Source organism: Culex quinquefasciatus, chromosome 1, assembly GCF_015732765.1.
Source record: "Culex quinquefasciatus strain JHB chromosome 1, VPISU_Cqui_1.0_pri_paternal, whole genome shotgun sequence".
NCBI lineage: Eukaryota > Metazoa > Arthropoda > Insecta > Diptera > Culicidae > Culex > Culex quinquefasciatus.
Genome location: NC_051861.1, coordinates 27429750 through 27452326, shown reverse-complemented (window position 1 = coordinate 27452326; position 22577 = coordinate 27429750).

The following is a 22577-nucleotide window of genomic DNA, read 5'->3' as shown; positions in this document are numbered from 1 at the left end:
TCTATGATGAAACCGGATCTCCGAAACCTGTATTAAAACTATGTCCTTCCAAACGAATCTAGAAGTTCGAAGATCTGGCCCCCTGTCTCAAGTTATGACCACCTAAGCGATAATTCTTCACTTTTGGATTTTCAATGTGATCCATTTTTGTTAAGTAGTGAGGAATGCATCAACCACTTAGCTGGATTAGGCTAGTTTTTGTCTATTAGTTTTTGTTTGTTAGCGATAAAATTATCGAGGCTCGATAACGATAACGATAACGATCGTTGATCATCCCGAGCAGACGGAAATAACTTGGGAAGGTCAGTTTTTGATATTGTGAAAAGATCGAAATAAGTTATTGGGATGATCGGATTAGTTGTTTAAATAACAAGAATCAATAACAAAGATTTGTTCGAAGAATAACTTAAACTGTTATTATGTTGTTATTGCAATAACAAACCAATAACACAGAAGGAATCATGAAGGAATAACAAGATTTGTTATTTTGAGCGGAGAGGTGGAGCAGCATAACAACAAAAAATGTTATTGAACTGTTATGTCTCCATAACAAAAAAAGTTATTGTTTTGGTTTATTTGTAATTTGCAAATAAACCTGCAGTTGCCATAACTCCTCTGTACTAGTCAGGGCTGCAGAGTCGGGTACCTTCAAGCGACTTTGAATCCATACTTGAAGACAACTCCGACTCTGGATGCAGGATATGACGTCAACGATGACTTCAGCTCTCCAAAAATACCCGACTTCACAGATTCCGACTCCAAGTAAAAGTTGCTGAAAATTTGCTGAATCCGATGCAGTCTCCGAGGTCTCACTCCAGCTCGAACTTCAACGTCAGCTCCGACTTCCTGGCTCTGTGAAAATAATAACAGTTTTTGTTATTCACACTTCAAAAATTCTCAATAAATAAATCAATTCCGTTAGGGAACATAACAAAATTCAAAACAAAATGAACTCTAAAAAGTTAATTTTATCGGATTTATTTTAGCTTGAAACCCCATTTCATGGTGAAATAAATGACCCCGATAAAATTGGTCGCAATTATTTCATAGTTCTAGCCAATTTTAGCAAAGTCCCTTAGGGGGTATATCAAATAATTAAAAATACCAACTTTCAAAATTTCAACTTTTTTGAATAATTTTAGCTTAAGGACCCCATTTCATGGCCAAAATAATGACCCCGACGAAATTAGACAAAATCATCCCAAAGATTTAAACATATTTAACAAAAGAAAAAATAATAACAGATTGTGTTATGGACACTTAGAAACTTTTCCATTTGTGCGATTTATGGTGATTTTATTTCTAAGTCAGTATACCGAACGAATACCAAATTTTGTTATTAGGAGAGTTTTTGAAATGTATAACATTTCCTCTTATTAGCGTGTTATTAAACATTTTCAATATAATATCACTTCAATACCAAATTTTGTTATTTTATCTGAAACTGTTATTATTTTTTCTTCTTGAAGTTGAACTTCAGGATAAAATAATTACATTTTTTGTTATTTTAACAGGATTTGTTATTGAAATATTATTAATTTTGTTATTACCGTCTGCCCGGGATGGCCTTCATGGTCACCCGCGACAGACACGGACGACGAAACAATGAAAAAGGCAAAAAGCAACTTTTTCAAAACTTGCTTTCGTAAAATCGCGATAACTCAATAACAAGCAAACCCCTTATGTGTATGTATCAATGTTTTGTAATTGTCTGCTCTACAACTTTGTAGAACTTTATTATGCTCTAAAAAATAACCCTGCAAAGTTAGAAAAAAAACACCAAATTTTAAAATGAAAGTTTTTGTTCGAAATGAAAAAATGACCCTCCTGGGTCAATGCAGATTCGAAAAGTACATTATATTTCCCATAAAATTACATGTTCCAAAATTTGTTACAGTTGAGTAACGGAGAAGGCAGTTTTGAATTATTTTTTGTGTTTTTTTTTTCTTTGAAAAATACGCTTTTTTTGAAATTTTGAGTGCGTCATCAAATCGGGCGTCCAATTTTACATAAAAGTCCCTTTGACACCAAATTTCTATTACATCATCGTTTCAGGCTGCAAATAATTGAAAACATCTATTTTTTCGCAAGTTCAAAAATGAAAGGGGTCGTACCGCCCCTCCGTCACAAGATATCAAAAACCGCACCTCGGATTCGTAATCAGGAATAAAAGTTACCGCTTAAAACAAAATAGTGATTTCCAAAATCACTCGTTGCAAAACTTGATTTTTTCAGCACTCGTCGTATTTATCCAACTCGGTGAACCTCGTTGGATAAATGTACGACTCGTGCTGAAAAAATCCTCTTTTCGCAACTTGTTGCATAAACTACTATTGTTTGCATAAGCTTTGATTGAGAAAAGTTTGAACCAATGATCATAATAGGAAACTTTAGCAACTTTTATCAGCCTTTAAATTTTTTTTTAAGAGGACGGCACTTTTTACAAATTTGATACAAATAATTATTCCATTCAATTCGGTTTTATTTGTTAATACTCAAGTTATAAAGAGCTCATTTAGGTAGATTACAGAGTTTTGGTTTTCCTTTCAGCAGAGTGTTACATCGTAATTCAATGTTCATAAAACTTCTCAATTGCCAATTATTCTAATTTTGTTAAATTATTTTTTGAAATGTTTCAAAGTATTGTCGAGTCAAAAATCGTGTACTTTTATCATGGCTTTACATCAACAATGGAGCAGTGGATTCGAGTGGTAGAAATGACAGTTCATCCATAAGGAATGCATTGTAGAAAAAAGTAAAAACTGCTAGAAGTGCTCCATTTGTCCTTCATTCACTGCATATGCCCAAAATGTTGGTATATTAACCCAAGAATATAAATTTTTAAAGATAAATGGTGATCAGAAACTCTTATATTAAGATACAGATTTGCGAAAACATTCAGAGCACTTTATAAAGCGAACACCGTAACCAGTCAGCCAGAGCCGCTCCGGTTATTTCTCGATTATAAATATCCTTAAAAACAATAAAATATTTTTTGCAATAGTGAGATTGAGTGGAAATTTAAACTTTATTTTTTTTATTGTTCATCTAAGAAGGTACGCCCATGTTTTCCTTTCCACGACACAACGCCTTCATCGCTGCGCTGACAGAACCTGCGCCCTACATGGTTCAGATCTTACGGGGAGCCCAAAGAGGTGGGGTGTATGTATTTGTGTACCCTCACGAGGTGGAAGCCCTTTAGCTGGAAAATTACCAACAGTTCAGAAAGAGGAAGACGACAAAGATGACGTAGTAAAAACTACCCAAGAGCCTCACGCAGATTTGATGTACGAGATAATGGACGAGATCTCGTAAAACGGGGTTGAGATCGGGGTCTCTCTTCGGTGTGGGGTCCGTTCACGTGACCATGATCGGGAATTATCTCGCGTGGGGCCGTTTTTTGTGTCTCGTTCGATGATGGTTTAAGGATCACACACCCGTCACGTCAGGTTCGAGATGGGTCATTATCGTGATGTACGAGTCCTAATAGATTTCGGAAATGTCAATATCGGTGGTTTTTAATGGCGCCAAGGTTCCAGAAACGTCCAGATCCGATCGATTTCTGAAGTCTTCACGGTGATTTATATATCAAGGGTGAATAACGATCGCCACTGCTGGCCAACAGGACTGGGGCAAGTCCATAAATTATGCCGCATGTATCGATCATCATCGATCGTGTTCCAGTTTGAAATATACAGCTCAATATCCAATCGCGTTTTGATGTGGGTTCCCCCTCCTTTTCGGCAATAATTCATTGTGCTTGGTTGAGATATAGTTTGTAATTTGTGGCTCAGCATCGTGTGCGGTAGATAAATCACCCCGACTGACGGAAAGCGATTTTTGCCAGTATTTCAAGTATTGTTGGTCGAAGCTCCCGTAGAATACGTAAAAATTCTCCTAGTTTGAAAAATAATTTTAGCGACGAATTTGATTCTCACCCGTCTACAATGTCACTTATTTGCCTTTCCAAATTGCATCATTTTTTTTTATTGAGGGGCATTACTCCGGCGCAAACACAAAACAGCCAATCGATCGTCGTCATTGTCTTTTTATATTGTCTTCATTACTGTCGCCGCCGGCGGTTAATAACACTGTCGAATATCATCCTCCATCGATCGCGATCTCGAACGATAATCGATTGCCGAGCCCGATCGCTTCACTCGTTCACACACCCTTCTTCGGCTTACTGAAGAGTGGTGGGCTTTGTTTGGCGTAAAATTTGGACGATGAAGCCATTTTGACAGCTAAATGTTAAAGATCACAAAACGTCGTTATGCTCTTTTTCACGTGTCTTCAAAAGAAAATCTCCAGATTAGAAATTGATAGTTATGTCAATAACGGGTCCCTCTACCCTATTGCCACCCAACGAGAACTGTCTTGTCGTCGATGGCGATGTCATCTTGGGCGATGGCATTGGATGACAACGACGATGATGACGAACGTCTCCACACAAGAGTTGCGGAACATAATTAGCGTTCTGTTGGTTGGTTTTAGTCCGTTCTGTCTCCTTTTACGATGCTTTGCACTTCAGGGTTGTCCACGACGGTCGAATTTGTGATCATATTTCTTGAAAGCTTGAAAAATAACTTACCATCAGACACGCCGAAATCTCATTGCGTCATCAAATATCCGAACTGTCAAACGAAGCGTTACCAAGCGTTACGCCAAACTGCCCAGCAGTTTTCGCATGCGACGAATTGCTAAAACAGTAACCCTACCGTCATCGCCAATACATATAACAGAATCGAACAATCGATTTCGGGCAACAATGCTCCAGCTTAAAAAGCAAGTTCGAAAAAAAAAACAAACCAGGAACACAACAAAAACTCACGTGCACAACATAAACGATTGACACATCAAAAAGCTGGCACGATGCCCGGAGCAAAGACAAACCCATCGTTTGCGTTTGTTCCTCTTGATGACTGCGCCGTTTGCGAGGGGTGTAATTTTGTCATCAAACGCGCAATATAATGACAGGTCGGTGCCTAATGAACGAAATGCGAAATCGCACACGATGGTATTTAGGCACGGACAAAGTGTGAGCGACGAAACGTGTTTTTAAATGTTTTTAAAGTAACATTTAAATTATTCAAAGAAGCTTGTACCAGAATCTCAGGGACAATAAACAAGTCATGTTGTAAATCAGGAATTCAAAACAATCAGTTATAAAGATTTCCTTTAAGTCATAAACCGTCCAAGAAACAGATCCCACCGCGGCAATAAATCAAAATTACATGACATTCCCGGGAGCAGATCTAGTTTATTTAACTTTCTCAATGTGCGATGATGAGAAGTACTACTCAAAGAGCGTCGTCGGCATCTGGTTCTGGTGTCTTGTCTAATGAAACCCCTCCTCACGTCGTCTGCTTTACGACTTCCAAAGCTCATCACTGAAACAACATTCCATTTTCACCCCGCGGCTTCAAACCAACCCATCATCATCATCATCCATAGTTATTACAACAATTTCATCACACTTATTGTTCTAAGCCCGTTCGTTCCGACGCTGCTGTAGGTCTCACCAGCCTGGCCACAGATTCCGTCAATTTTATTACAATGTTTATTTAATAACTTTTATCTATTAATGGTGCTGGTCGGGACTCTTCAGAATTGATGTGCCGTTTTTATGGCCCGGGGAATCTGGCCGTGGTGGTGAGAGAACCTTTTCCGCACTTGACTCGCGACGGCACCGTCCTTAAATATTCTTTCGAAGCACGAGTAAACTTTTGGATTTTTTTTACACAAATTTAGACCATTGTATCTGCTGGATCTGTTGATTGAAGATGTGAGAAATTTGAGGGAAAATATGCATTGAGAATACAAACAAAGCAATTATTTTTCGATCTAAATATTGCTTTAAAAAAATTGATAATTATCAACAAGATTTTGTCTCTGAGACGAGTATATGTGCTCCTAGTAGAATTTTGCCTGCTGAATCCGAATCCGGGTCCAGAATTGCTCCAAATGGTCCCAATTTTGAGATACGGGTAATTCTCCGCCAACTCACACAGCAGTTGCCCCGACCCCTCTTCGATTTGCGTGAAACTTTGTCCTAAGGGGTAACTTTTGTCCCTGATCACGAATCCGAGGTCCGTTTTTTGATATCTCGTGACGGAGGGGCGGTACGACCCCTTCCATTTTTGAACATGTGAAAAAAGAGGTGTTTTTCAATAATTTGCAGCCTGAAACGGTGATGAGATAGAAATTTGGTGTCAAAGGGACTTTTGTGTAAAATTAGACGCCCGATTTGATGGCGTACTCAGAATTCCGAATAAACGTATTTTTCATCGAAAAAAACACTAAAAAAGTTTTAAAAATTCTCCCATTTTCCGTTACTCGACTGTAAAAATTTTGGAACATGTCATTTTATGGGAAATTTAATGTACTTTTCGAATCTACATTGTCCCAGAAGGGTCATTTTTCATTTAGAACAAAATTTTTCATTTTAAAATTTCGTGTTTTTCTAACTTTGCAGGGTTATTTTTAGAGTGTAACAATGTTCCACAAAGTTGTAGAGCAGACAATTGCAAAATTTTGATATATAGACATAAGGGGTTTGCTTATAACCATCACGAGTTATCGCGATTTTACGAAAAAAAGTTTTGAAAAAGTTGGTCGTCATCGATCATGGCCATTCATGGTCACCCGCGACAGACACGGACGACGAAACAAAGAGAAATGCAAAAATTAACTTTTTCAAAACTTTTTTTCGTAAAATCGCGATAACTCGTGATGTTTATAAGCAAACCCCTTATGTCTATACATCAAAATTTTTGTAATTGTCTGCTCTACAACTTTGTAGAACATTGTTATACTCTAAAAAATAACCCTGCAAAGTTAGAAAAAACACGAAATTTTAAAATGAAAAATTTTGTTCTAAATGAAAAAATGACCCTTCTGGGACAATGTAGATTCGAAAAGTACATTAAATTTCCCATAAAATGACATGTTCCAAAATTTTTTACAGTCGAGTAACGGAAAATGGGAGAATTTTTAAAACTTTTTTAGTGTTTTTTCGATGAAAAATACGTTTTTTCGGAATTCTGAGTACGCCATCAAATCGGGCGTCTAATTTTACATAAAAGTCCCTTTGACACCAAATTTCTATCTCATCACCGTTTCAGGCTGCAAATTGTTGAAAAACACCTCTTTTTTCGCATGTTCAAAAATGGAAGGGGTCGTACCGCCCCTCCGTCACGAGATATCAAAAAACGGACCTCGGATTCGTGATCAGGGACAAAAGTTACCCCTTAGGACAAAGTTTCACGCAAATCGAAGAGGGGTCGGGGCAACTTTTCCCGATTTCGTGTGAGTTGGTAGAGAATTACCCATACACCCGTTTGAAATGTTAGTTTAGGCCAAAATTAGCTACTTTGTCGACTATTTTACAAAAGAACTATTGAATAAACAACTAAACCAATACATGTATCTTATTGTTCACGTTTTTCCCTTTCTGAAACACCCCTGGTTTTTTAAAATTTTATTGTTTCTACGCATATTTATAGCCATTTTAAAATTATATTTTCAGTTGGTTCTCATTCAAGTTTTTCCAACTTGCATGCAAGTCAATTATGCTGGGATATCAATAATAAAAATCAAAAATGCTTTGCAGAACGTTAAATAAGTATGTCTCGGTAATCTAATTGATCATTTTTAATGTATTTTTGTCTGCTTAATCCATTCCCATCATTGGATTTTTTCAAAAAGGTCAGCTTTTTGAGTAAAAAATGAATTTTCGATGATTTTTTCAAAATAAAATCTATTTTATGCTAAAGTATGACTTAGAGATAACTAAATGTCGATTTCTCGTCAGTCTAATTGATAATTTTTAATGTATTTTTGTCTGCTGAATCCATTCCCATCATTAGATTTTTTCGAAAAGGTCAAGTTTTTGAGTAAAATAGATTTTTTCAAAATAAAATCTATTTTATGAGCAGTTCTTTTGAAATCGACCGATTTCGACCATTTTTATTTGTTGTATTTTTTATTTGGCTCAAACTTTGTGGGGCCTTCCCTTTGACCAAAGAAGCTATTTTGTGCCATTGGTTCACCCATACAAGTCTCCATACAATTTTGGCAGCTGTCCATACAAAAATGGTACGTAAAAATTTAAACAGCTGGAACTTTTGAGTGAATTTTCTGATCAATTTGGCGTCTTCGGCAAAGTTGTAGGTATTCTTGAGGACTGTTGAGAAAAATAGGTACAAGGAAAAAAATTCAGATTTTTTAATTAACATTTTTTCACAAAAACTCTTATTCCCAAAATACGTATTTTTTTGATTTTCGAGATTTTTTAAACGTTTTAGAGGACAAAAAACCCCATTTTTTTGATTTTTTGATTTTGGAAAAAATCAAAATTTTATACAACACGAAATTCGACCTAATCTTTTTATGTTAAATTTGATTTGCAATTGAAAAGTACTTTACAGATTTTTTGATAAAGGACCCCGTATTCAAGTCACCCAAAGTTTGATTTTAGCGAAATATTTGCAGTTTTTTGATTTTTAAAAATATTGACCATGAGTGACCACTTCTAAAAATATCTATTTTTAAAAGTTTCTGATCATTGATTTTCTATGAAATTGTCAAAGAGACATAGAATATTGGACCTCTGGTTGCTGAGATACAGCGGTTTAAACAAAAGAAAGAGGAAAATTGAGGTTGTCTAAATCTTACCCAAAAACCCCACAATTTTATAATGTCGATATTTATCTCAGCAACTTATGTTCCGATTTTCAATGTTAAAACATAAAACATTCGTAAAAATTCCGATCTTTTCAAGAACAAAATTTTCAAAAAAAAAATCAAGACTAACATTTTAAAAGGGCGTTATATTGAATGTTTGGGTGGCTATATCTTGAAAACGGAGCCGTTTATCAAAAATCTGTACTTTTCGATTGTAAATTAAATTTAACATAAAAAAATTGGTCAAATTTTGTTTTGTATGAAATTTCGATTTTTTTCCAAAAATTACTGCCTTTTCAAAAATTCATAACACGGTGGCTGATTTTTTGACCATACTTCTCTATGGCTCAAAAAATTGGGTTTTTTGTCCTCTAAAACTTATCAAAAATTATCGAAAATAAAAAAAACTACGTGTTTTGGGATTTTGAGTAATTGTAAAAAAAAAAATGGTAATACAGCAATTCCCCACGTAAACAGCATGGAAAAAAACAAAAGTGCTCGGATCGGGCTCAAAATTTTTCTGGGGGTTCCCTGGCCGAAATAATTAGACCCGTATTTTTTTGTTTGGCCATTAGGGTGACCTACGCCGTGTTAGGGTGGTCTGAAAAATGGCCATTTTCGTCGATTTTCGCAAAAATCACTTTTTTCGAAAAATCATAACTCCTCGCCATTTCAACCGATTTTAATTGTCTTATACGCAAATGAAAGGTGATAAGTTGGCCTTTCAAAGAAAAATAATAAGAAGTTTCAAAAATCTAGCCTAACATATGAAAAGGGCGTATGAAACTTTAAAATGTCGTTTTGACAGTGTCTGGACCAAAGAGCCTATGTCTGGAAATATTTTTATCGGATTCTCCGGACATTTTTACATAACATGCTAAAAAATGGGAGGAGTTCATTAACAGGATTCCGAGATATGATTTTTTGAAAATAAAATCCGTGTTTTTTGACGCACCGCGCGCAAAAACCGGAGAATGACGAAATTGGCAAAAAATCAACTTTTTTCACAAAAACTGTGATAACTTTAAAATTTCAGCGATGACCTATAGATGTCTGGGTACCAACATTTTTGTAATTAAAAGACGCAACTTTTGGTACCCAGACATGTATAGGTCATCGCTGAAATTTTTAAGTTATCGCAGTTTTTGTGAAAAAAGTTGATTTTTTGCCAATTTCGTCATTCTCCGGTTTTTGCGCGCGGCGCGTCAGAAAACACGGATTTTATTTTCAAAAAATCATATCTCGGAATCCTGTTAATGAACTTATCACCTTTCATTTGCGTATAAGACAATTGAAATCGGTTGAAATGGCGAGGAGTTATGATTTTTCGAAAAAGTGGTTTTTGCGAAAATCGACGAAAATGGCAATTTTTCAGACCACCCTAACACGGCGTAGGTCACCCTAATGGCCAAACAAAAAAATATGGGTCTAATTATTTCGGCCAGGAAACTCCCACAAAAATTTTGAGCCCGATCCGAGCACTTTTGTTTTTTTTCCATGCTGTTTTCGTGGGGAATTGCTGAATAAAGAATTCGTCAATTTTTTTTTCCGTGTACCCTTTTTTCTCAATAGTCCTCAACAATACCTACAACTTTGCTGAAGACGCCAAATTGATCAGAAAATTCACTCAAAAGTTCCAGCTGTTTAAATTTTTACGTACCATTTTTGTATGGACAGCTGCCAAAATTGTATGGAGACTTGTATGGGTGAACCAATGGCACAAAATAGCTTCTTTGGTCAAAGGGAAGGCCCCACAAAGTTTGAGCCAAATAAAAAAATACAACAAATAAAAATGGTCGAAATCGGTCGATTTCAAAAGAACTGCTCATAAAATAGATTTTATTTTGAAAAAATCTATTTTACTCAAAAACTTGACCTTTTCGAAAAAATCTAATGATGGGAATGGATTCAGCAGACAAAAATACATTAAAAATGATCAATTATACTGAAGAGACACCGACATTTAGTCATCTCTAAGTCATACTTTAACATTAAATAAATTTTATTTTGAAAAAAACATCGAAAATTCAATTTTTACTCAAAAACCTGGAAAAATCTAATGATGGGAATGGATTCAGCAGACAAAAATACATTAAAAATTATCAATTAGACTGACGAGAAATCGACATTTAGTTATCTCTAAGTCATACTTTAGCATAAAATAGATTTTATTTTGAAAAAATCATCGAAAATTCATTTTTTACTCAAAAAGCTGACCTTTTTGAAAAAATCCAATGATGGGAATGGATTCAGCAGACAAAAATACATTAAAAATGATCAATTAGATTACCGAGACATACTTATTTAACGTTCTGCAAAGCATTTTTGATTTTTATAATTGATATCCCAGCATAATTTGACTTGCATGCAAGTTGGAAAAACTTGAATGAGAACCAACTGAAAATATAATTTCAAAATGGCTATAAATATGCGTAGAAACAATAAAATTTTAAAAAACCAGGGGTGTTTCAGAAAGAGAAAAACGTGAACAATAAGATACATGTATTGGTTTAGTTGTTTATTCAATAGTTCTTTTGTAAAATAGTCGACAAAGTAGCTAATTTTGGCCTAAACTAACATTTCAAATGGGTGCACTATGGGCCATCTCCATACAAACAGGCGGCCAAATTATTTTTTTGCTTTTTAAATGTTTTTTTATACAAATTTGGGTAATTGTATGGTATTGAAATGATATACGTCGATTTTCATGAGTTTTCATGTTTTTCAATAGTTGATTGTTTATAATAAATAGTCTTTTCATACATTTGCAAGTGCAACAGAACTGCGTATATATTGTATTGCAAGTTTATATTATTAAATTATGGATAAGCTCATACACCCCTACTTTAAGGACACAACCCCTCCCTCCTCTTTCTTTAACCCCCCTCCCCCTCCCCTCCTCCTACCAACAAAATTTTATTAAGCTTAATAAATTCATTTTAAGTCAAATATTTATTATTTACTGCTGTGTGTTTCTTTTTGTGGGTCCAGGCCATATAACTTGAGACCCCCCCGCCCCCACCCTTACGGGCATAAATTTCGAAAATTTCAATTGTTAAATCAAATAACAGAAAAATTGATTTCATTCAATATATTAATTATGAAGTAAAACGATAAAATACAATCCATATTCTTACTAATCCTAATGTTCTTGTTCATGAAAATTCATTTGATTATAGAGTTTCTGACAGCTTCAGGATATGTTAAAGGTACTTTTTATGATGTTTTGTACTAACCAACATAGAACTTAAATGTGGATCAGTTTCATGGATTGATCGCAGAAATTCATCATGCTAAGTCAATATTTTGCTGAATACTTTTTTCGGTATCAAACTGAGATTCTCCAGTTTCGCTTGAGAAACTTCGGTACGAATACCTTATTTTGACTAAGGTACTCAATTTTAAATGTAGGCAACAGAAAATTCCAATAAAGTCATTTCGAACTTCTTGAAACCAGGTATTGATTTTGAAGCGACGATGCCCACGAAGTAGGTAGCAAAGCAAGTGAAATAAACGGGCGCATATGTAGATTGCAGCAAATTTTGATAAAACGTAAATGTTCAAAATGGCATATCTCCGAATACGCAAAAAATCGCAGGCTGGAAATTTCAGAAATGTTAGATTATGATCCAATCTTTCAAGTGATCTTAGTTTCATGTTTAGCATCGGTTAGCAAAAAAAGTACTCGATTAACAAACACAAAAAAATAAGTTTTGTCAAAAAAATACTCCAGTTATTCGATGAAAACTTCAGTTTTTGGCTTGGAAACAACATTTTATCTATTAATAGTTTCAAAGCTTATCTCATTACCTTTCCAACGATGTATAATTGTCCTAATAAAATATTTAAAATGGCTGAGCTATGTTAAAATTAAACAATCAGCCTTTTTTACGAAAAACGTTAGATTTTTACTCCATTTTTTGACTTTCAGCTTGCGTATCTTCGTAATGAACAAACTTAGAGCTTTGAAAATTTGGATTTTTCTTAGTTAGAATGTTTACTTTCGAGAAAAAAATACCAAAAAATATTTGGAGAAGGTCACTTTTTTGAAACTTGGCCACCCAATGTACCAAAGTGGGGTGTATCTCAAAATTGGGACCATTTGGAGCAATTCTGGACCCGGATTCGGATTCAGCAGGCAAAATTCTACTAGGAACACATATACTCGTCTCAGAGACAAGAAACATTTGATTTTTTGTTGAACTGTGTAATAATTAATTAATTTTGATACATAGACATAAGGAGTTTGCTCATAAACATCACGAGTTATCGCGATTTTACGAATAAAAGTTTTGAAAAAGTTGATCGTCATCGATCATGGCCGTTCATGGTCACCCGCGACCCGCGACAGACACGGACGACGAAACAAATGGTAACGCAAAAAGTAACTTTTTCAAAACTTTTTTTCGTAGAATTGCGATAACTCGTGATAAGCAAACCCCTTATGTCATAAATCAAAATTTTTGTAATTGTCTGCTCTACAACTTTGTAGAACATTGTTACACTCTAAAGAATAACCCTGCAAAGTTAGAAAAAACACGAAATTTTAAAATGAAAAATTTTGTTTTAAATGAAAAAATTACCCTTCTGGGTTAATGTAGATTCGAAAAGTACATTAAATTTCCCTTATAATGACATGTTCCAAAATCTTTTACAGTTGAGTAACGGAAAATTGCAGAGTTTTTAAAACTTTTTTAGTGTTTTTTTATGAAAAATACGTTTTTTCGGAATTCTGAGTACGCCATCAAATTGGGCGTCTAATTTTACATAAAAGTCCCATTGACACCAAATTTCTATCTCATCACCGTTTCAGGCTGCAAATTATTGAAAAACACCCCTTTTTTCGCATGTGCAAAAATGGAAGGAGTCGTACCGCCCCTCCGTCACCAGATATCAAAAAACGGACCTCGAATTCGTGATCAGGGACAAAAGTTACCCCACAGGACAAGGTTTCACGCAAATCGAAGAGGGGTCGGGGCAACTTTTCCCGATTTCGTGTGAGTTGGTAGAGAATTACCCTTTGTTTCTTTATAAAAAAAAAAATATCTTACGAAGGCTTTAAGACAGGGGTGCTCAAGCTTTTGGCCCTGCGGGCCAGATCTGATATTTCTGAAGCAGTGGTGGGCCGGAACTGATATTTAATAATTGTTGAAAAAATAAACACATTTTTTTGTCAATTTTCTAATGATTGGGTTCGTCTAAAGTAAGTACATAAAAGAACTAGTGTTGCAAATATGATTCATATATCTTGATTTTAAGAATAAAAACAAAGATAACATTCAACATGTGTTTATTTGACTTATTTTAATTTTTGTATGTTTGAAATTTTAAAGATATTGTTTTAACGATTGCAATTAAATACCTTGATATATTTTTATTATAAAACAAACATCAAAATTCAATGATCGTTGCAATTTTTTGAAGTTTTTGATAAATTTCTTAATATTTTTAAAATTTTTGCAGGAATCTATTTTCAGTATGATTAATTTGATATTTTAAGCTTTTTTAAAAAAAAAACTTTATCACTCAAAAGTTAATCTGGGAAAAATACATTAGTTTTGCTTACTCATTAATTAAAAAAAAGAAAATAGAAAAAAAATCAATTTGAAGTAAACAAAGTTAAAACTGAAAGATATAACATTAAGTTTCTTTTTGTAAATTTTAAGACAACAATCAAAGTTTCAACGGCGTGTCAACAATGTCAAATATATTTGGTTGTCGTCAAAATCCGGTGTTGCTAAAATCGGAGGTAGTCAAAATCGGGTGTTGCCAAAAACGGGATGGCACTGTACTTCAAAATTCTAGTTAATTCGCAAGAAAATAACTACTTTAAAATTTTTATGTAAGGGTTCTTAAAAAAAATTAATACAGTGGACTCTCTGGCTGTCGATCTTCTCGATATCAATAATGTCGATAAAATTGCAGTCCCTTCAAGAAGATTGCTTTGATTTATCGTTCTATAATTAGATAACTTCCTCTCTCGACGGTTGACGGCCCCCAATATCGACAACGTCCACTGTAATTTACAAATCTGACTCAGCATATATCTGGTAATTTGAACGCCCATGAATTACACTATTTCAATTTTTGGATGTAAAATTCAAATAAAGCAAAATTTTAAATAAGTGCGCCATTTCCATCCATTTTCAGGTCAAATTATTCAAAATAACTTTTTCAAATTTTGAAGGTAGTGTCCATTTTCGTACATCTCTGAAATATTTTTTTTAATAGGTAAGAGACTTCTCTACAATTTACTTTTTTTTGACATTGTTGACCTTTGATTTCATAGATTAAACATATTTTTGTGATGTTTTTCATCTCTTACTCAATCCACCTTCAGGTGGTTGGTGCTTTCTTCATATTTATATAGTTTATTCATATAGGTTGTATTCACAAACTTGTTTTCAACCAAAACAGCAATTGTTAAGAATTAAATAACTCCCCAATGTTTGGGGACTGGCTTATAAAAACGTATAGCTAACACTTAAGTAGCCATACATTTTGATAGGGTTTTTTGATTACGCATCCAACGATGGATCGCATTATTGATCTGGACATCATTCGATGATGCTATGAAACGCGGGTTCGATTCCCGCCTTATCCACTGAGCTTCTATCGGATGGTGAAGTAAAACGTCGGTCCCGGTTTCTCCTGTCTCGTCAGAGGCGCTGGAGCAGAAATCCCACGTTAGAGGAAGGTCATGCCCCGGGGGGCGTAGTGCCAATAGTTTCGTTTCGTATCATTCGTCTTTAGAAAAGTACTAAAACATTCAAAAATATCACTTAAATGCTTATAACTTTTGATAAGATTAGAATCTTCAATGTTTTAGGCTCATTTGAACAGTATCATAATAGACCCAGCCATTATTGTTATCAAAATATCTGAGATTTGGCCTCCAAAAAGTTACAAAAAAACACTTGAGTGCTCATAACTTCTGGTAGGGTTGTAAGTACTTTGGTGTTTTAGGCTTATTTGGATTCGGACATCATTTTCATCGAAATATCTGAGATCCGGTCTCCAAAAAGTACTAAAATTTCACTTGAGTGCTCCTAACTTCTGATAGAGTTATCATGTCTTTAATCTGTTTTGCTTATGGGTCATTCCATCTGAAGCGGAACAGCACTTGAAAATTACCATCTCCGATTCTGCTCAAATTTGGCAGAGCTGTTAAGACTATCAAAACATGCAAAAATCCCGAATTTCATCCAAATCGGACCACCCCCTCTATTTTTGTACCCTCCCAAAAAATCGACTTTTTGGCGATTTTTGAGCGAAACCCCTATCTTGAAACGGCGATAACTCAGGAACCACAAATCTTAGAGGGTCGGTCTTAGACTCAATTTTGAAGGAAATTGGACGTAGAATCCATTTCTGTGTGAATTTAGATTAAAATATGTTTTCTCCTGTATTGCGCAATTGAAAACTTTAAATGACCGTATCTCAAAACAGGCCTATTTATTTTTTGTATTTGACCTCACCATCGTATTCCCCGTCCGATTTTACATAAGAATCACTTATCGACAGAAAGGAATATGTTTCGTTCCAGAGATATCGAATTTTAAAGTTTTGAGATTAGCTACACTCGCCGCCTCTGCTAGATGCACTCAGGCGCGCTGATGAATAATTACTACCTGGTGTTCTGTAAGATGAATCATTTTTATAATTTTATACGATTTTGAGATAATCAATACCTTGAACAATCTATTTTTAGTTTAAGGAATATTTATTGGGTAATTTTCAATGCACTGATCTTCATGATCTCAGTGTCATTAAACCATATTAAGTAAAATTTGAACTTTCAATATTTATTTGCAAAGTTACAGAGTTTTAACAATACAATTTTCAAAAAAATATCATTTTTCTATTATTTTTATATTTTTTCTAATTCCTCATTTCTTCCCATTTTATCAAATTATTTCTTTTATTTGAAGTGAGAACAAATGTAGAGCTGGCTGTGGTAGATGAAATAACTCTGTGCGGTAGCAAACTATTGCCATTAAGCATAAGCATAAGCATAGGTGCCCACCCGCAGTTGCTACTCCGTTATTGACCAGGACCTCCAGAAGTTACATCCACGAGCCGTGGAAGATAAGTGGGAGCTATCTTTCCTCGCTTCGCAACTTCTCAAAGGCCCCTATCATGCTGATCAATACCGGCGCCGGCCACGACCAGTGGTAGGGTCACGGGGAAGTGGATGGGAATGTTAGTCCGATACTTGAGTGATAGAGACCGCCCAATCGACTGCTTCTCCGACAAAGTATCACATGAGTTTTGAGGGGGTTAGTAGATGGGTATGAGGTCAGGATTCACGAGTGGCAGTGATGTGACCATGAGCATTTTGTTTATCGGTTGAAATTTTAAATCTTAGGCAGCCGGCTGCGGAAAGATAAATAATTGATTATCAAAAAAGTTTGTTTTAATCGAACGCGTGCCAACCGAGCGGTAGTGCTATGGGCTGGACTTATCAGTATATTTTTACTGTTGGTACAATTAAGATAACGCGAGCAAATGTCAAAAATAGTAGATGAGTTAATACTAAAGCTGCCAGTTGGAATAAATTATTACGATCAACGAATATAAACGAAAAGAAAACAGGACACCACGTAACCGATTGTTATGAAATTAAAACAATAACTTAAACGAACTTAACCGGCGGCGTGCCTTCCTATCAACGATGATAAAAGAAGGACTTATAAATTTAAAATATAAAAAGACTCCAAAAAACACGTTGCATAGTAACCGCGAAGTCCCGCTACTCACAATCGAATCCGAAAGATAGATATGTAGAATTTTAAATATAGTATTAATTCGACCGCGATCCTCCAGAAATTCTTCGTCGGCGTGCCTTCCGATCAACGGTGATGTAAGAAGGGCTTTATTCATCAAAATGATTTTATATCATAAGCCTTAAAACATATTCGTCGGCGTGCCTTCCGATCATCGATGATTTAGAAAGGACTTCATCCAGCAATACGACTTGCTTGTCTCGAAAAAAAAAGAATTCGGATCGTTTCTATCGAAAACAATGTAAAGAGAACAAAAATAAACTCATTGGCCAACGAACGCGCGAACTAAAAATAAAGAAAAAAGAAGAAGAAGAAGACCAATCACCCCATGCACACAAACAGCGACACAAAAGAGATGAAAACAACACGAATCAGAAGAAATCCAATCACCCCATGTACACAAATAGCGACACAAAAGAGACGGAAAATAACACGAAAAAACAGGACTGAGCGTCCACACAGGCACCTCACTACTGATGCCATTATTTATTTATAATGACCAATCACCCCATGCACTCGAACAGCGACACAAAAGAGACGGAAAATAACACGAAAAAAACAGGACTGCACGTCCACACAGGCACCGCACAACTGATGCCATTATTTAATTATAATGACCAATCACCCCATGCACTCGAACAGCGACACAAAAGAAACGGAAAATAACACGAAAAAACAGGACTGAGCGTCCACACAGGCACCTCACTACTGATGCCATTATTTATTTATAATGACCAATCACCCCATGCACTCGAACAGCGACACAAAAGAGACGGAAAATAACACAAAAAACAGGACTGCACGTCCACACAAGCACCGCACTACTGATGCCATTATTTAATTATACTGACCAATCACCCCATGCACTCGAACAGCGACACAAAAGAGACGGAAAATAACACGAAAAAACAGGACTGAGCGTCCACACAGGCACCTCACTACTGATGCCATTATTTATTTATAATGACCAATCACCCCATGCACTCGAACAGCGACACAAAAGAGACGGAAAATAACACAAAAAACAGGACTGAGCGTCCACACAGGCACCGCAATACTGATGCCATTATTTAATTATACTGACCAATCACCCCATGCACTCGAACAGCGACACAAAAGAGACGGAAAATAACACAAAAAACAGGACTGAGCGTCCACACAGGCACCGCAATACTGATGCCATTATTTAATTATACTGACCAATCACCCCATGCACTCGAACAGCGACACAAAAGAGACGGAAAATAACACGAAAAAACAGGACTGAGCGTCCACACAGGCACCGCAATACTGATGCCATTATTTAATTATACTGACCAATCACCCCATGCACTCGAACAGCGACACAAAAGAGACGGAAAATAACACGAAAAAACAGGACTGAGCGTCCACACAGGCACCGCAATACTGATGCCATTATTTAATTATACTGACCAATCACCCCATGCACTCGAACAGCGACACAAAAGAGACGGAAAATAACACGAAAAACAGGACTGAGCGTCCACACAGGCACCGCAATACTGATGCCATTATTTAATTATACTGACCAATCACCCCATGCACTCGAACAGCGACACAAAAGAGACGGAAAATAACACGAAAAAACAGGACTGAGCGTCCACACAGGCACCGCAATACTGATGCCATTATTTAATTATACTGACCAATCACCCCATGCACTCGAACAGCGACACAAAAGAGACGGAAAATAACACGAAAAACAGGACTGAGCGTCCACACAGGCACCGCAATACTGATGCCATTATTTAATTATACTGACCAATCACCCCATGCACTCGAACAGCGACACAAAAAAGACGGAAAATAACACGAAAAAACAGGACTGAGCGTCCACACAGGCACCTCACTACTGATGCCATTATTTATTTATAATGACCAATCACCCCATGCACTCGAACAGCGACACAAAAAGACGGAAAATAACACGAAAAAACAGGACTGAGCGTCCACACAGGCACCTCACTACTGATGCCATTATTTATTTATAATGACCAATCACCCCATGCACTCGAACAGCGACACAAAAAAGACGGAAAATAACACAAAAAAACAGGACTGCACGTCCACACAAGCACCGCACTACTGATGCCATTATTTAATTATAATGACCAATCACCCCATGCACTCGAACAGCGACACAAAAGAGACGGAAAATAGCACGAAAAAACAGGACTGCGCGTCCACACAGGCACCGCACTACTGATGCCATTATTTAATTATAATGACCAATCACCCCATGCACTCGAACAGCGACACAAAAGAGACGGAAAATAACACGAAAAAACAGGACTGAGCGTCCACACAGGCACCGCAATACTGATTCCATTATTTAATTATACTGACCAATCACCCCATGCACTCGAACAGCGACACAAAAGAGACGGAAAATAACACGAAAAAACAGGACTGAGCGTCCACACAGGCACCGCAATACTGATGCCATTATTTAATTATACTGACCAATCACCCCATGCACTCGAACAGCGACACAAAAGAGACGGAAAATAACACGAAAAAACAGGACTGAGCGTCCACACAGGCACCGCAATACTGATGCCATTATTTAATTATACTGACCAATCACCCCATGCACTCGAACAGCGACACAAAGAACGAGACGGAAAATAACACGAAAAACAGGACTGAGCGTCCACACAGGCACCGCAATACTGATGCCATTATTTAATTATACTGACCAATCACCCCATGCACTCGAACAGCGACACAAAAGAGACGGAAAATAACACGAAAAACAGGACTGAGCGTCCACACAGGCACCGCAATACTGATGCCATTATTTAATTATACTGACCAATCACCCCATGCACTCGAACAGCGACACAAAAGAGACGGAAAATAACACGAAAAAACAGGACTGAGCGTCCACACAGGCACCGCAATACTGATGCCATTATTTAATTATACTGACCAATCACCCCATGCACTCGAACAGCGACACAAAAGAGACGGAAAATAACACGAAAAAACAGGACTGAGCGTCCACACAGGCACCGCAATACTGATGCCATTATTTAATTATACTGACCAATCACCCCATGCACTCGAACAGCGACACAAAAGAGACGGAAAATAACACGAAAAAACAGGACTGAGCGTCCACACAGGCACCGCAATACTGATGCCATTATTTAATTATACTGACCAATCACCCCATGCACTCGAACAGCGACACAAAAGAGACGGAAAATAACACGAAAAAAAACAGGACTGCACGTCCACACAGGCACCGCACAACACGGTAGCAAACTATTGCCATTCAGCAATAACTTCAAAAAATCTGCCTTACGGTTTGAATGGTTGATCATATTAAACCGATTTTTATATTGTGAGCCAGTTTCATCTGAATAATTGACAGCAGCTTTATCGTCTTTCAAGATTTCTAAATGATTCGCAAACAAAAAAAAAAGAATATTGTTCGGACGGTGTCGAAATCAACACAACTGAATTTGATCTTAATCAGTTAATAATTCAGATTAATCTTTGTGATTTACTTACATTTTTCAGTTTTATACTTTCCGGAAATCCTCTTGCTTAATCATGCTTCACGAGAGTTTTAATCATGTTGATTCATAATTTTTAACACTATAATGTATCGTACACTTTTTCTTAAGTGTTTCTTACAAGATCAATTGCAATTTCCTGCTAGCTCTGCAGGAATTCCATTCTTGGGCTAACGATTGGGCTAGCACACAAATTCACTGTATACTTTTTTTAAATTTAAGATTATACAGCAGTTTCCTACAGTGGTGTACATTCAATATTTGCCTATTTTGTTAATGATTATTTGGGATGAAATCTTATTTCAATAACAGCAGGTAACAGTTATTGATCAGCGCGCCCGAGTGCATCTAGCAGAGGCAGAGTGTAGTAGATGTAGGTAATCTCAAATACTCAAAACTTTAAAATTCGATATCTCTGGAACGAAACATATTCCTTTCTGTCGATAAGTGATTCTTATGTAAAATCGGACGGGGAATACGATGGCGAGGTCAAATTCAAAAAATAAATAGGGCTGTTTTGAGATACGGCCATTTAAAGTTTTCAATTGCGCAATACAGGAGAAAACATATTTTAATCTAAATTTTGATCACAGAAATGGATTCTACGTCCAATTTCCTTCAAAATTGAGTTTAAGACCGACCCTCTAAGATGTGTGGTTCCTGAGTTATCGTCGTTTGAAGATAGTGGTTTTGCTCAAAAATCGCCAAAAAGTCGATTTTTTGGGAGGGTACAAAAATGGAGGGGGTGGTCCGATTTGGATGAAATTCGGGATTTTTGCATGTTTTGATAGTCTCATCAGCTCTGCCAAATTTGAGCAGAATCGGAGATGGTAATTTTCAAATTTGCATTTTTTCTTGCACACTTCAGGTGGAATGACCCTTATTGGAAAAGCCTTTCAAATTTCTTTCTAAACATATATTACAAACGGATTTTCTTATAAAAACCACGCTCTTTACAATCTTCCGGATGTTCAGCCAATCATTTTTTTAGCAGTATTTTTCTAAACTTCATAATATTAACTAAGGCCTGATCTGATACTCCAAGAGCGTAGGAATAAAAGTAAAAAGTAAATCTTTCCCATTTCCTGAAGAGAACACCCTTGAAGAGTATCGGGGCCGGCATTTACAAAGCGGATTCAGTGGCAGTTTCATTCCCAATTTAATGTCAACATGTTAAGGTTAATGTTAACATTCCATAGGTCGCCTCCCTAAGGTGTCGTGATAAGTTCCAGTTTGTGACGATACACTACCTTCCCTTTACTAAGCAATCAATTCCAGAAGGGAAAAGATCACCAGTTGTGTTGATCCGAGCCGGGCTTTGAACCCCGATCTACCGCTTACGAGGCGGAAGCGTTACCACTGGGCTTCGTGGCTCGGTAATTTGTTGGGCTTATTGGAAAAGGCTTTCGAATTTCTTTCTAAAAATATATTACAAGACGGATTTTCTTACAAAAACCACGCTCTTTTCAATCTTCCGGACTTCAGCCAAAATCGTTTTTTAGCAGTACTTTTCTAAACTTCATAATATTAACTAAGGTCTGATCTGATATTCCAAGGACGT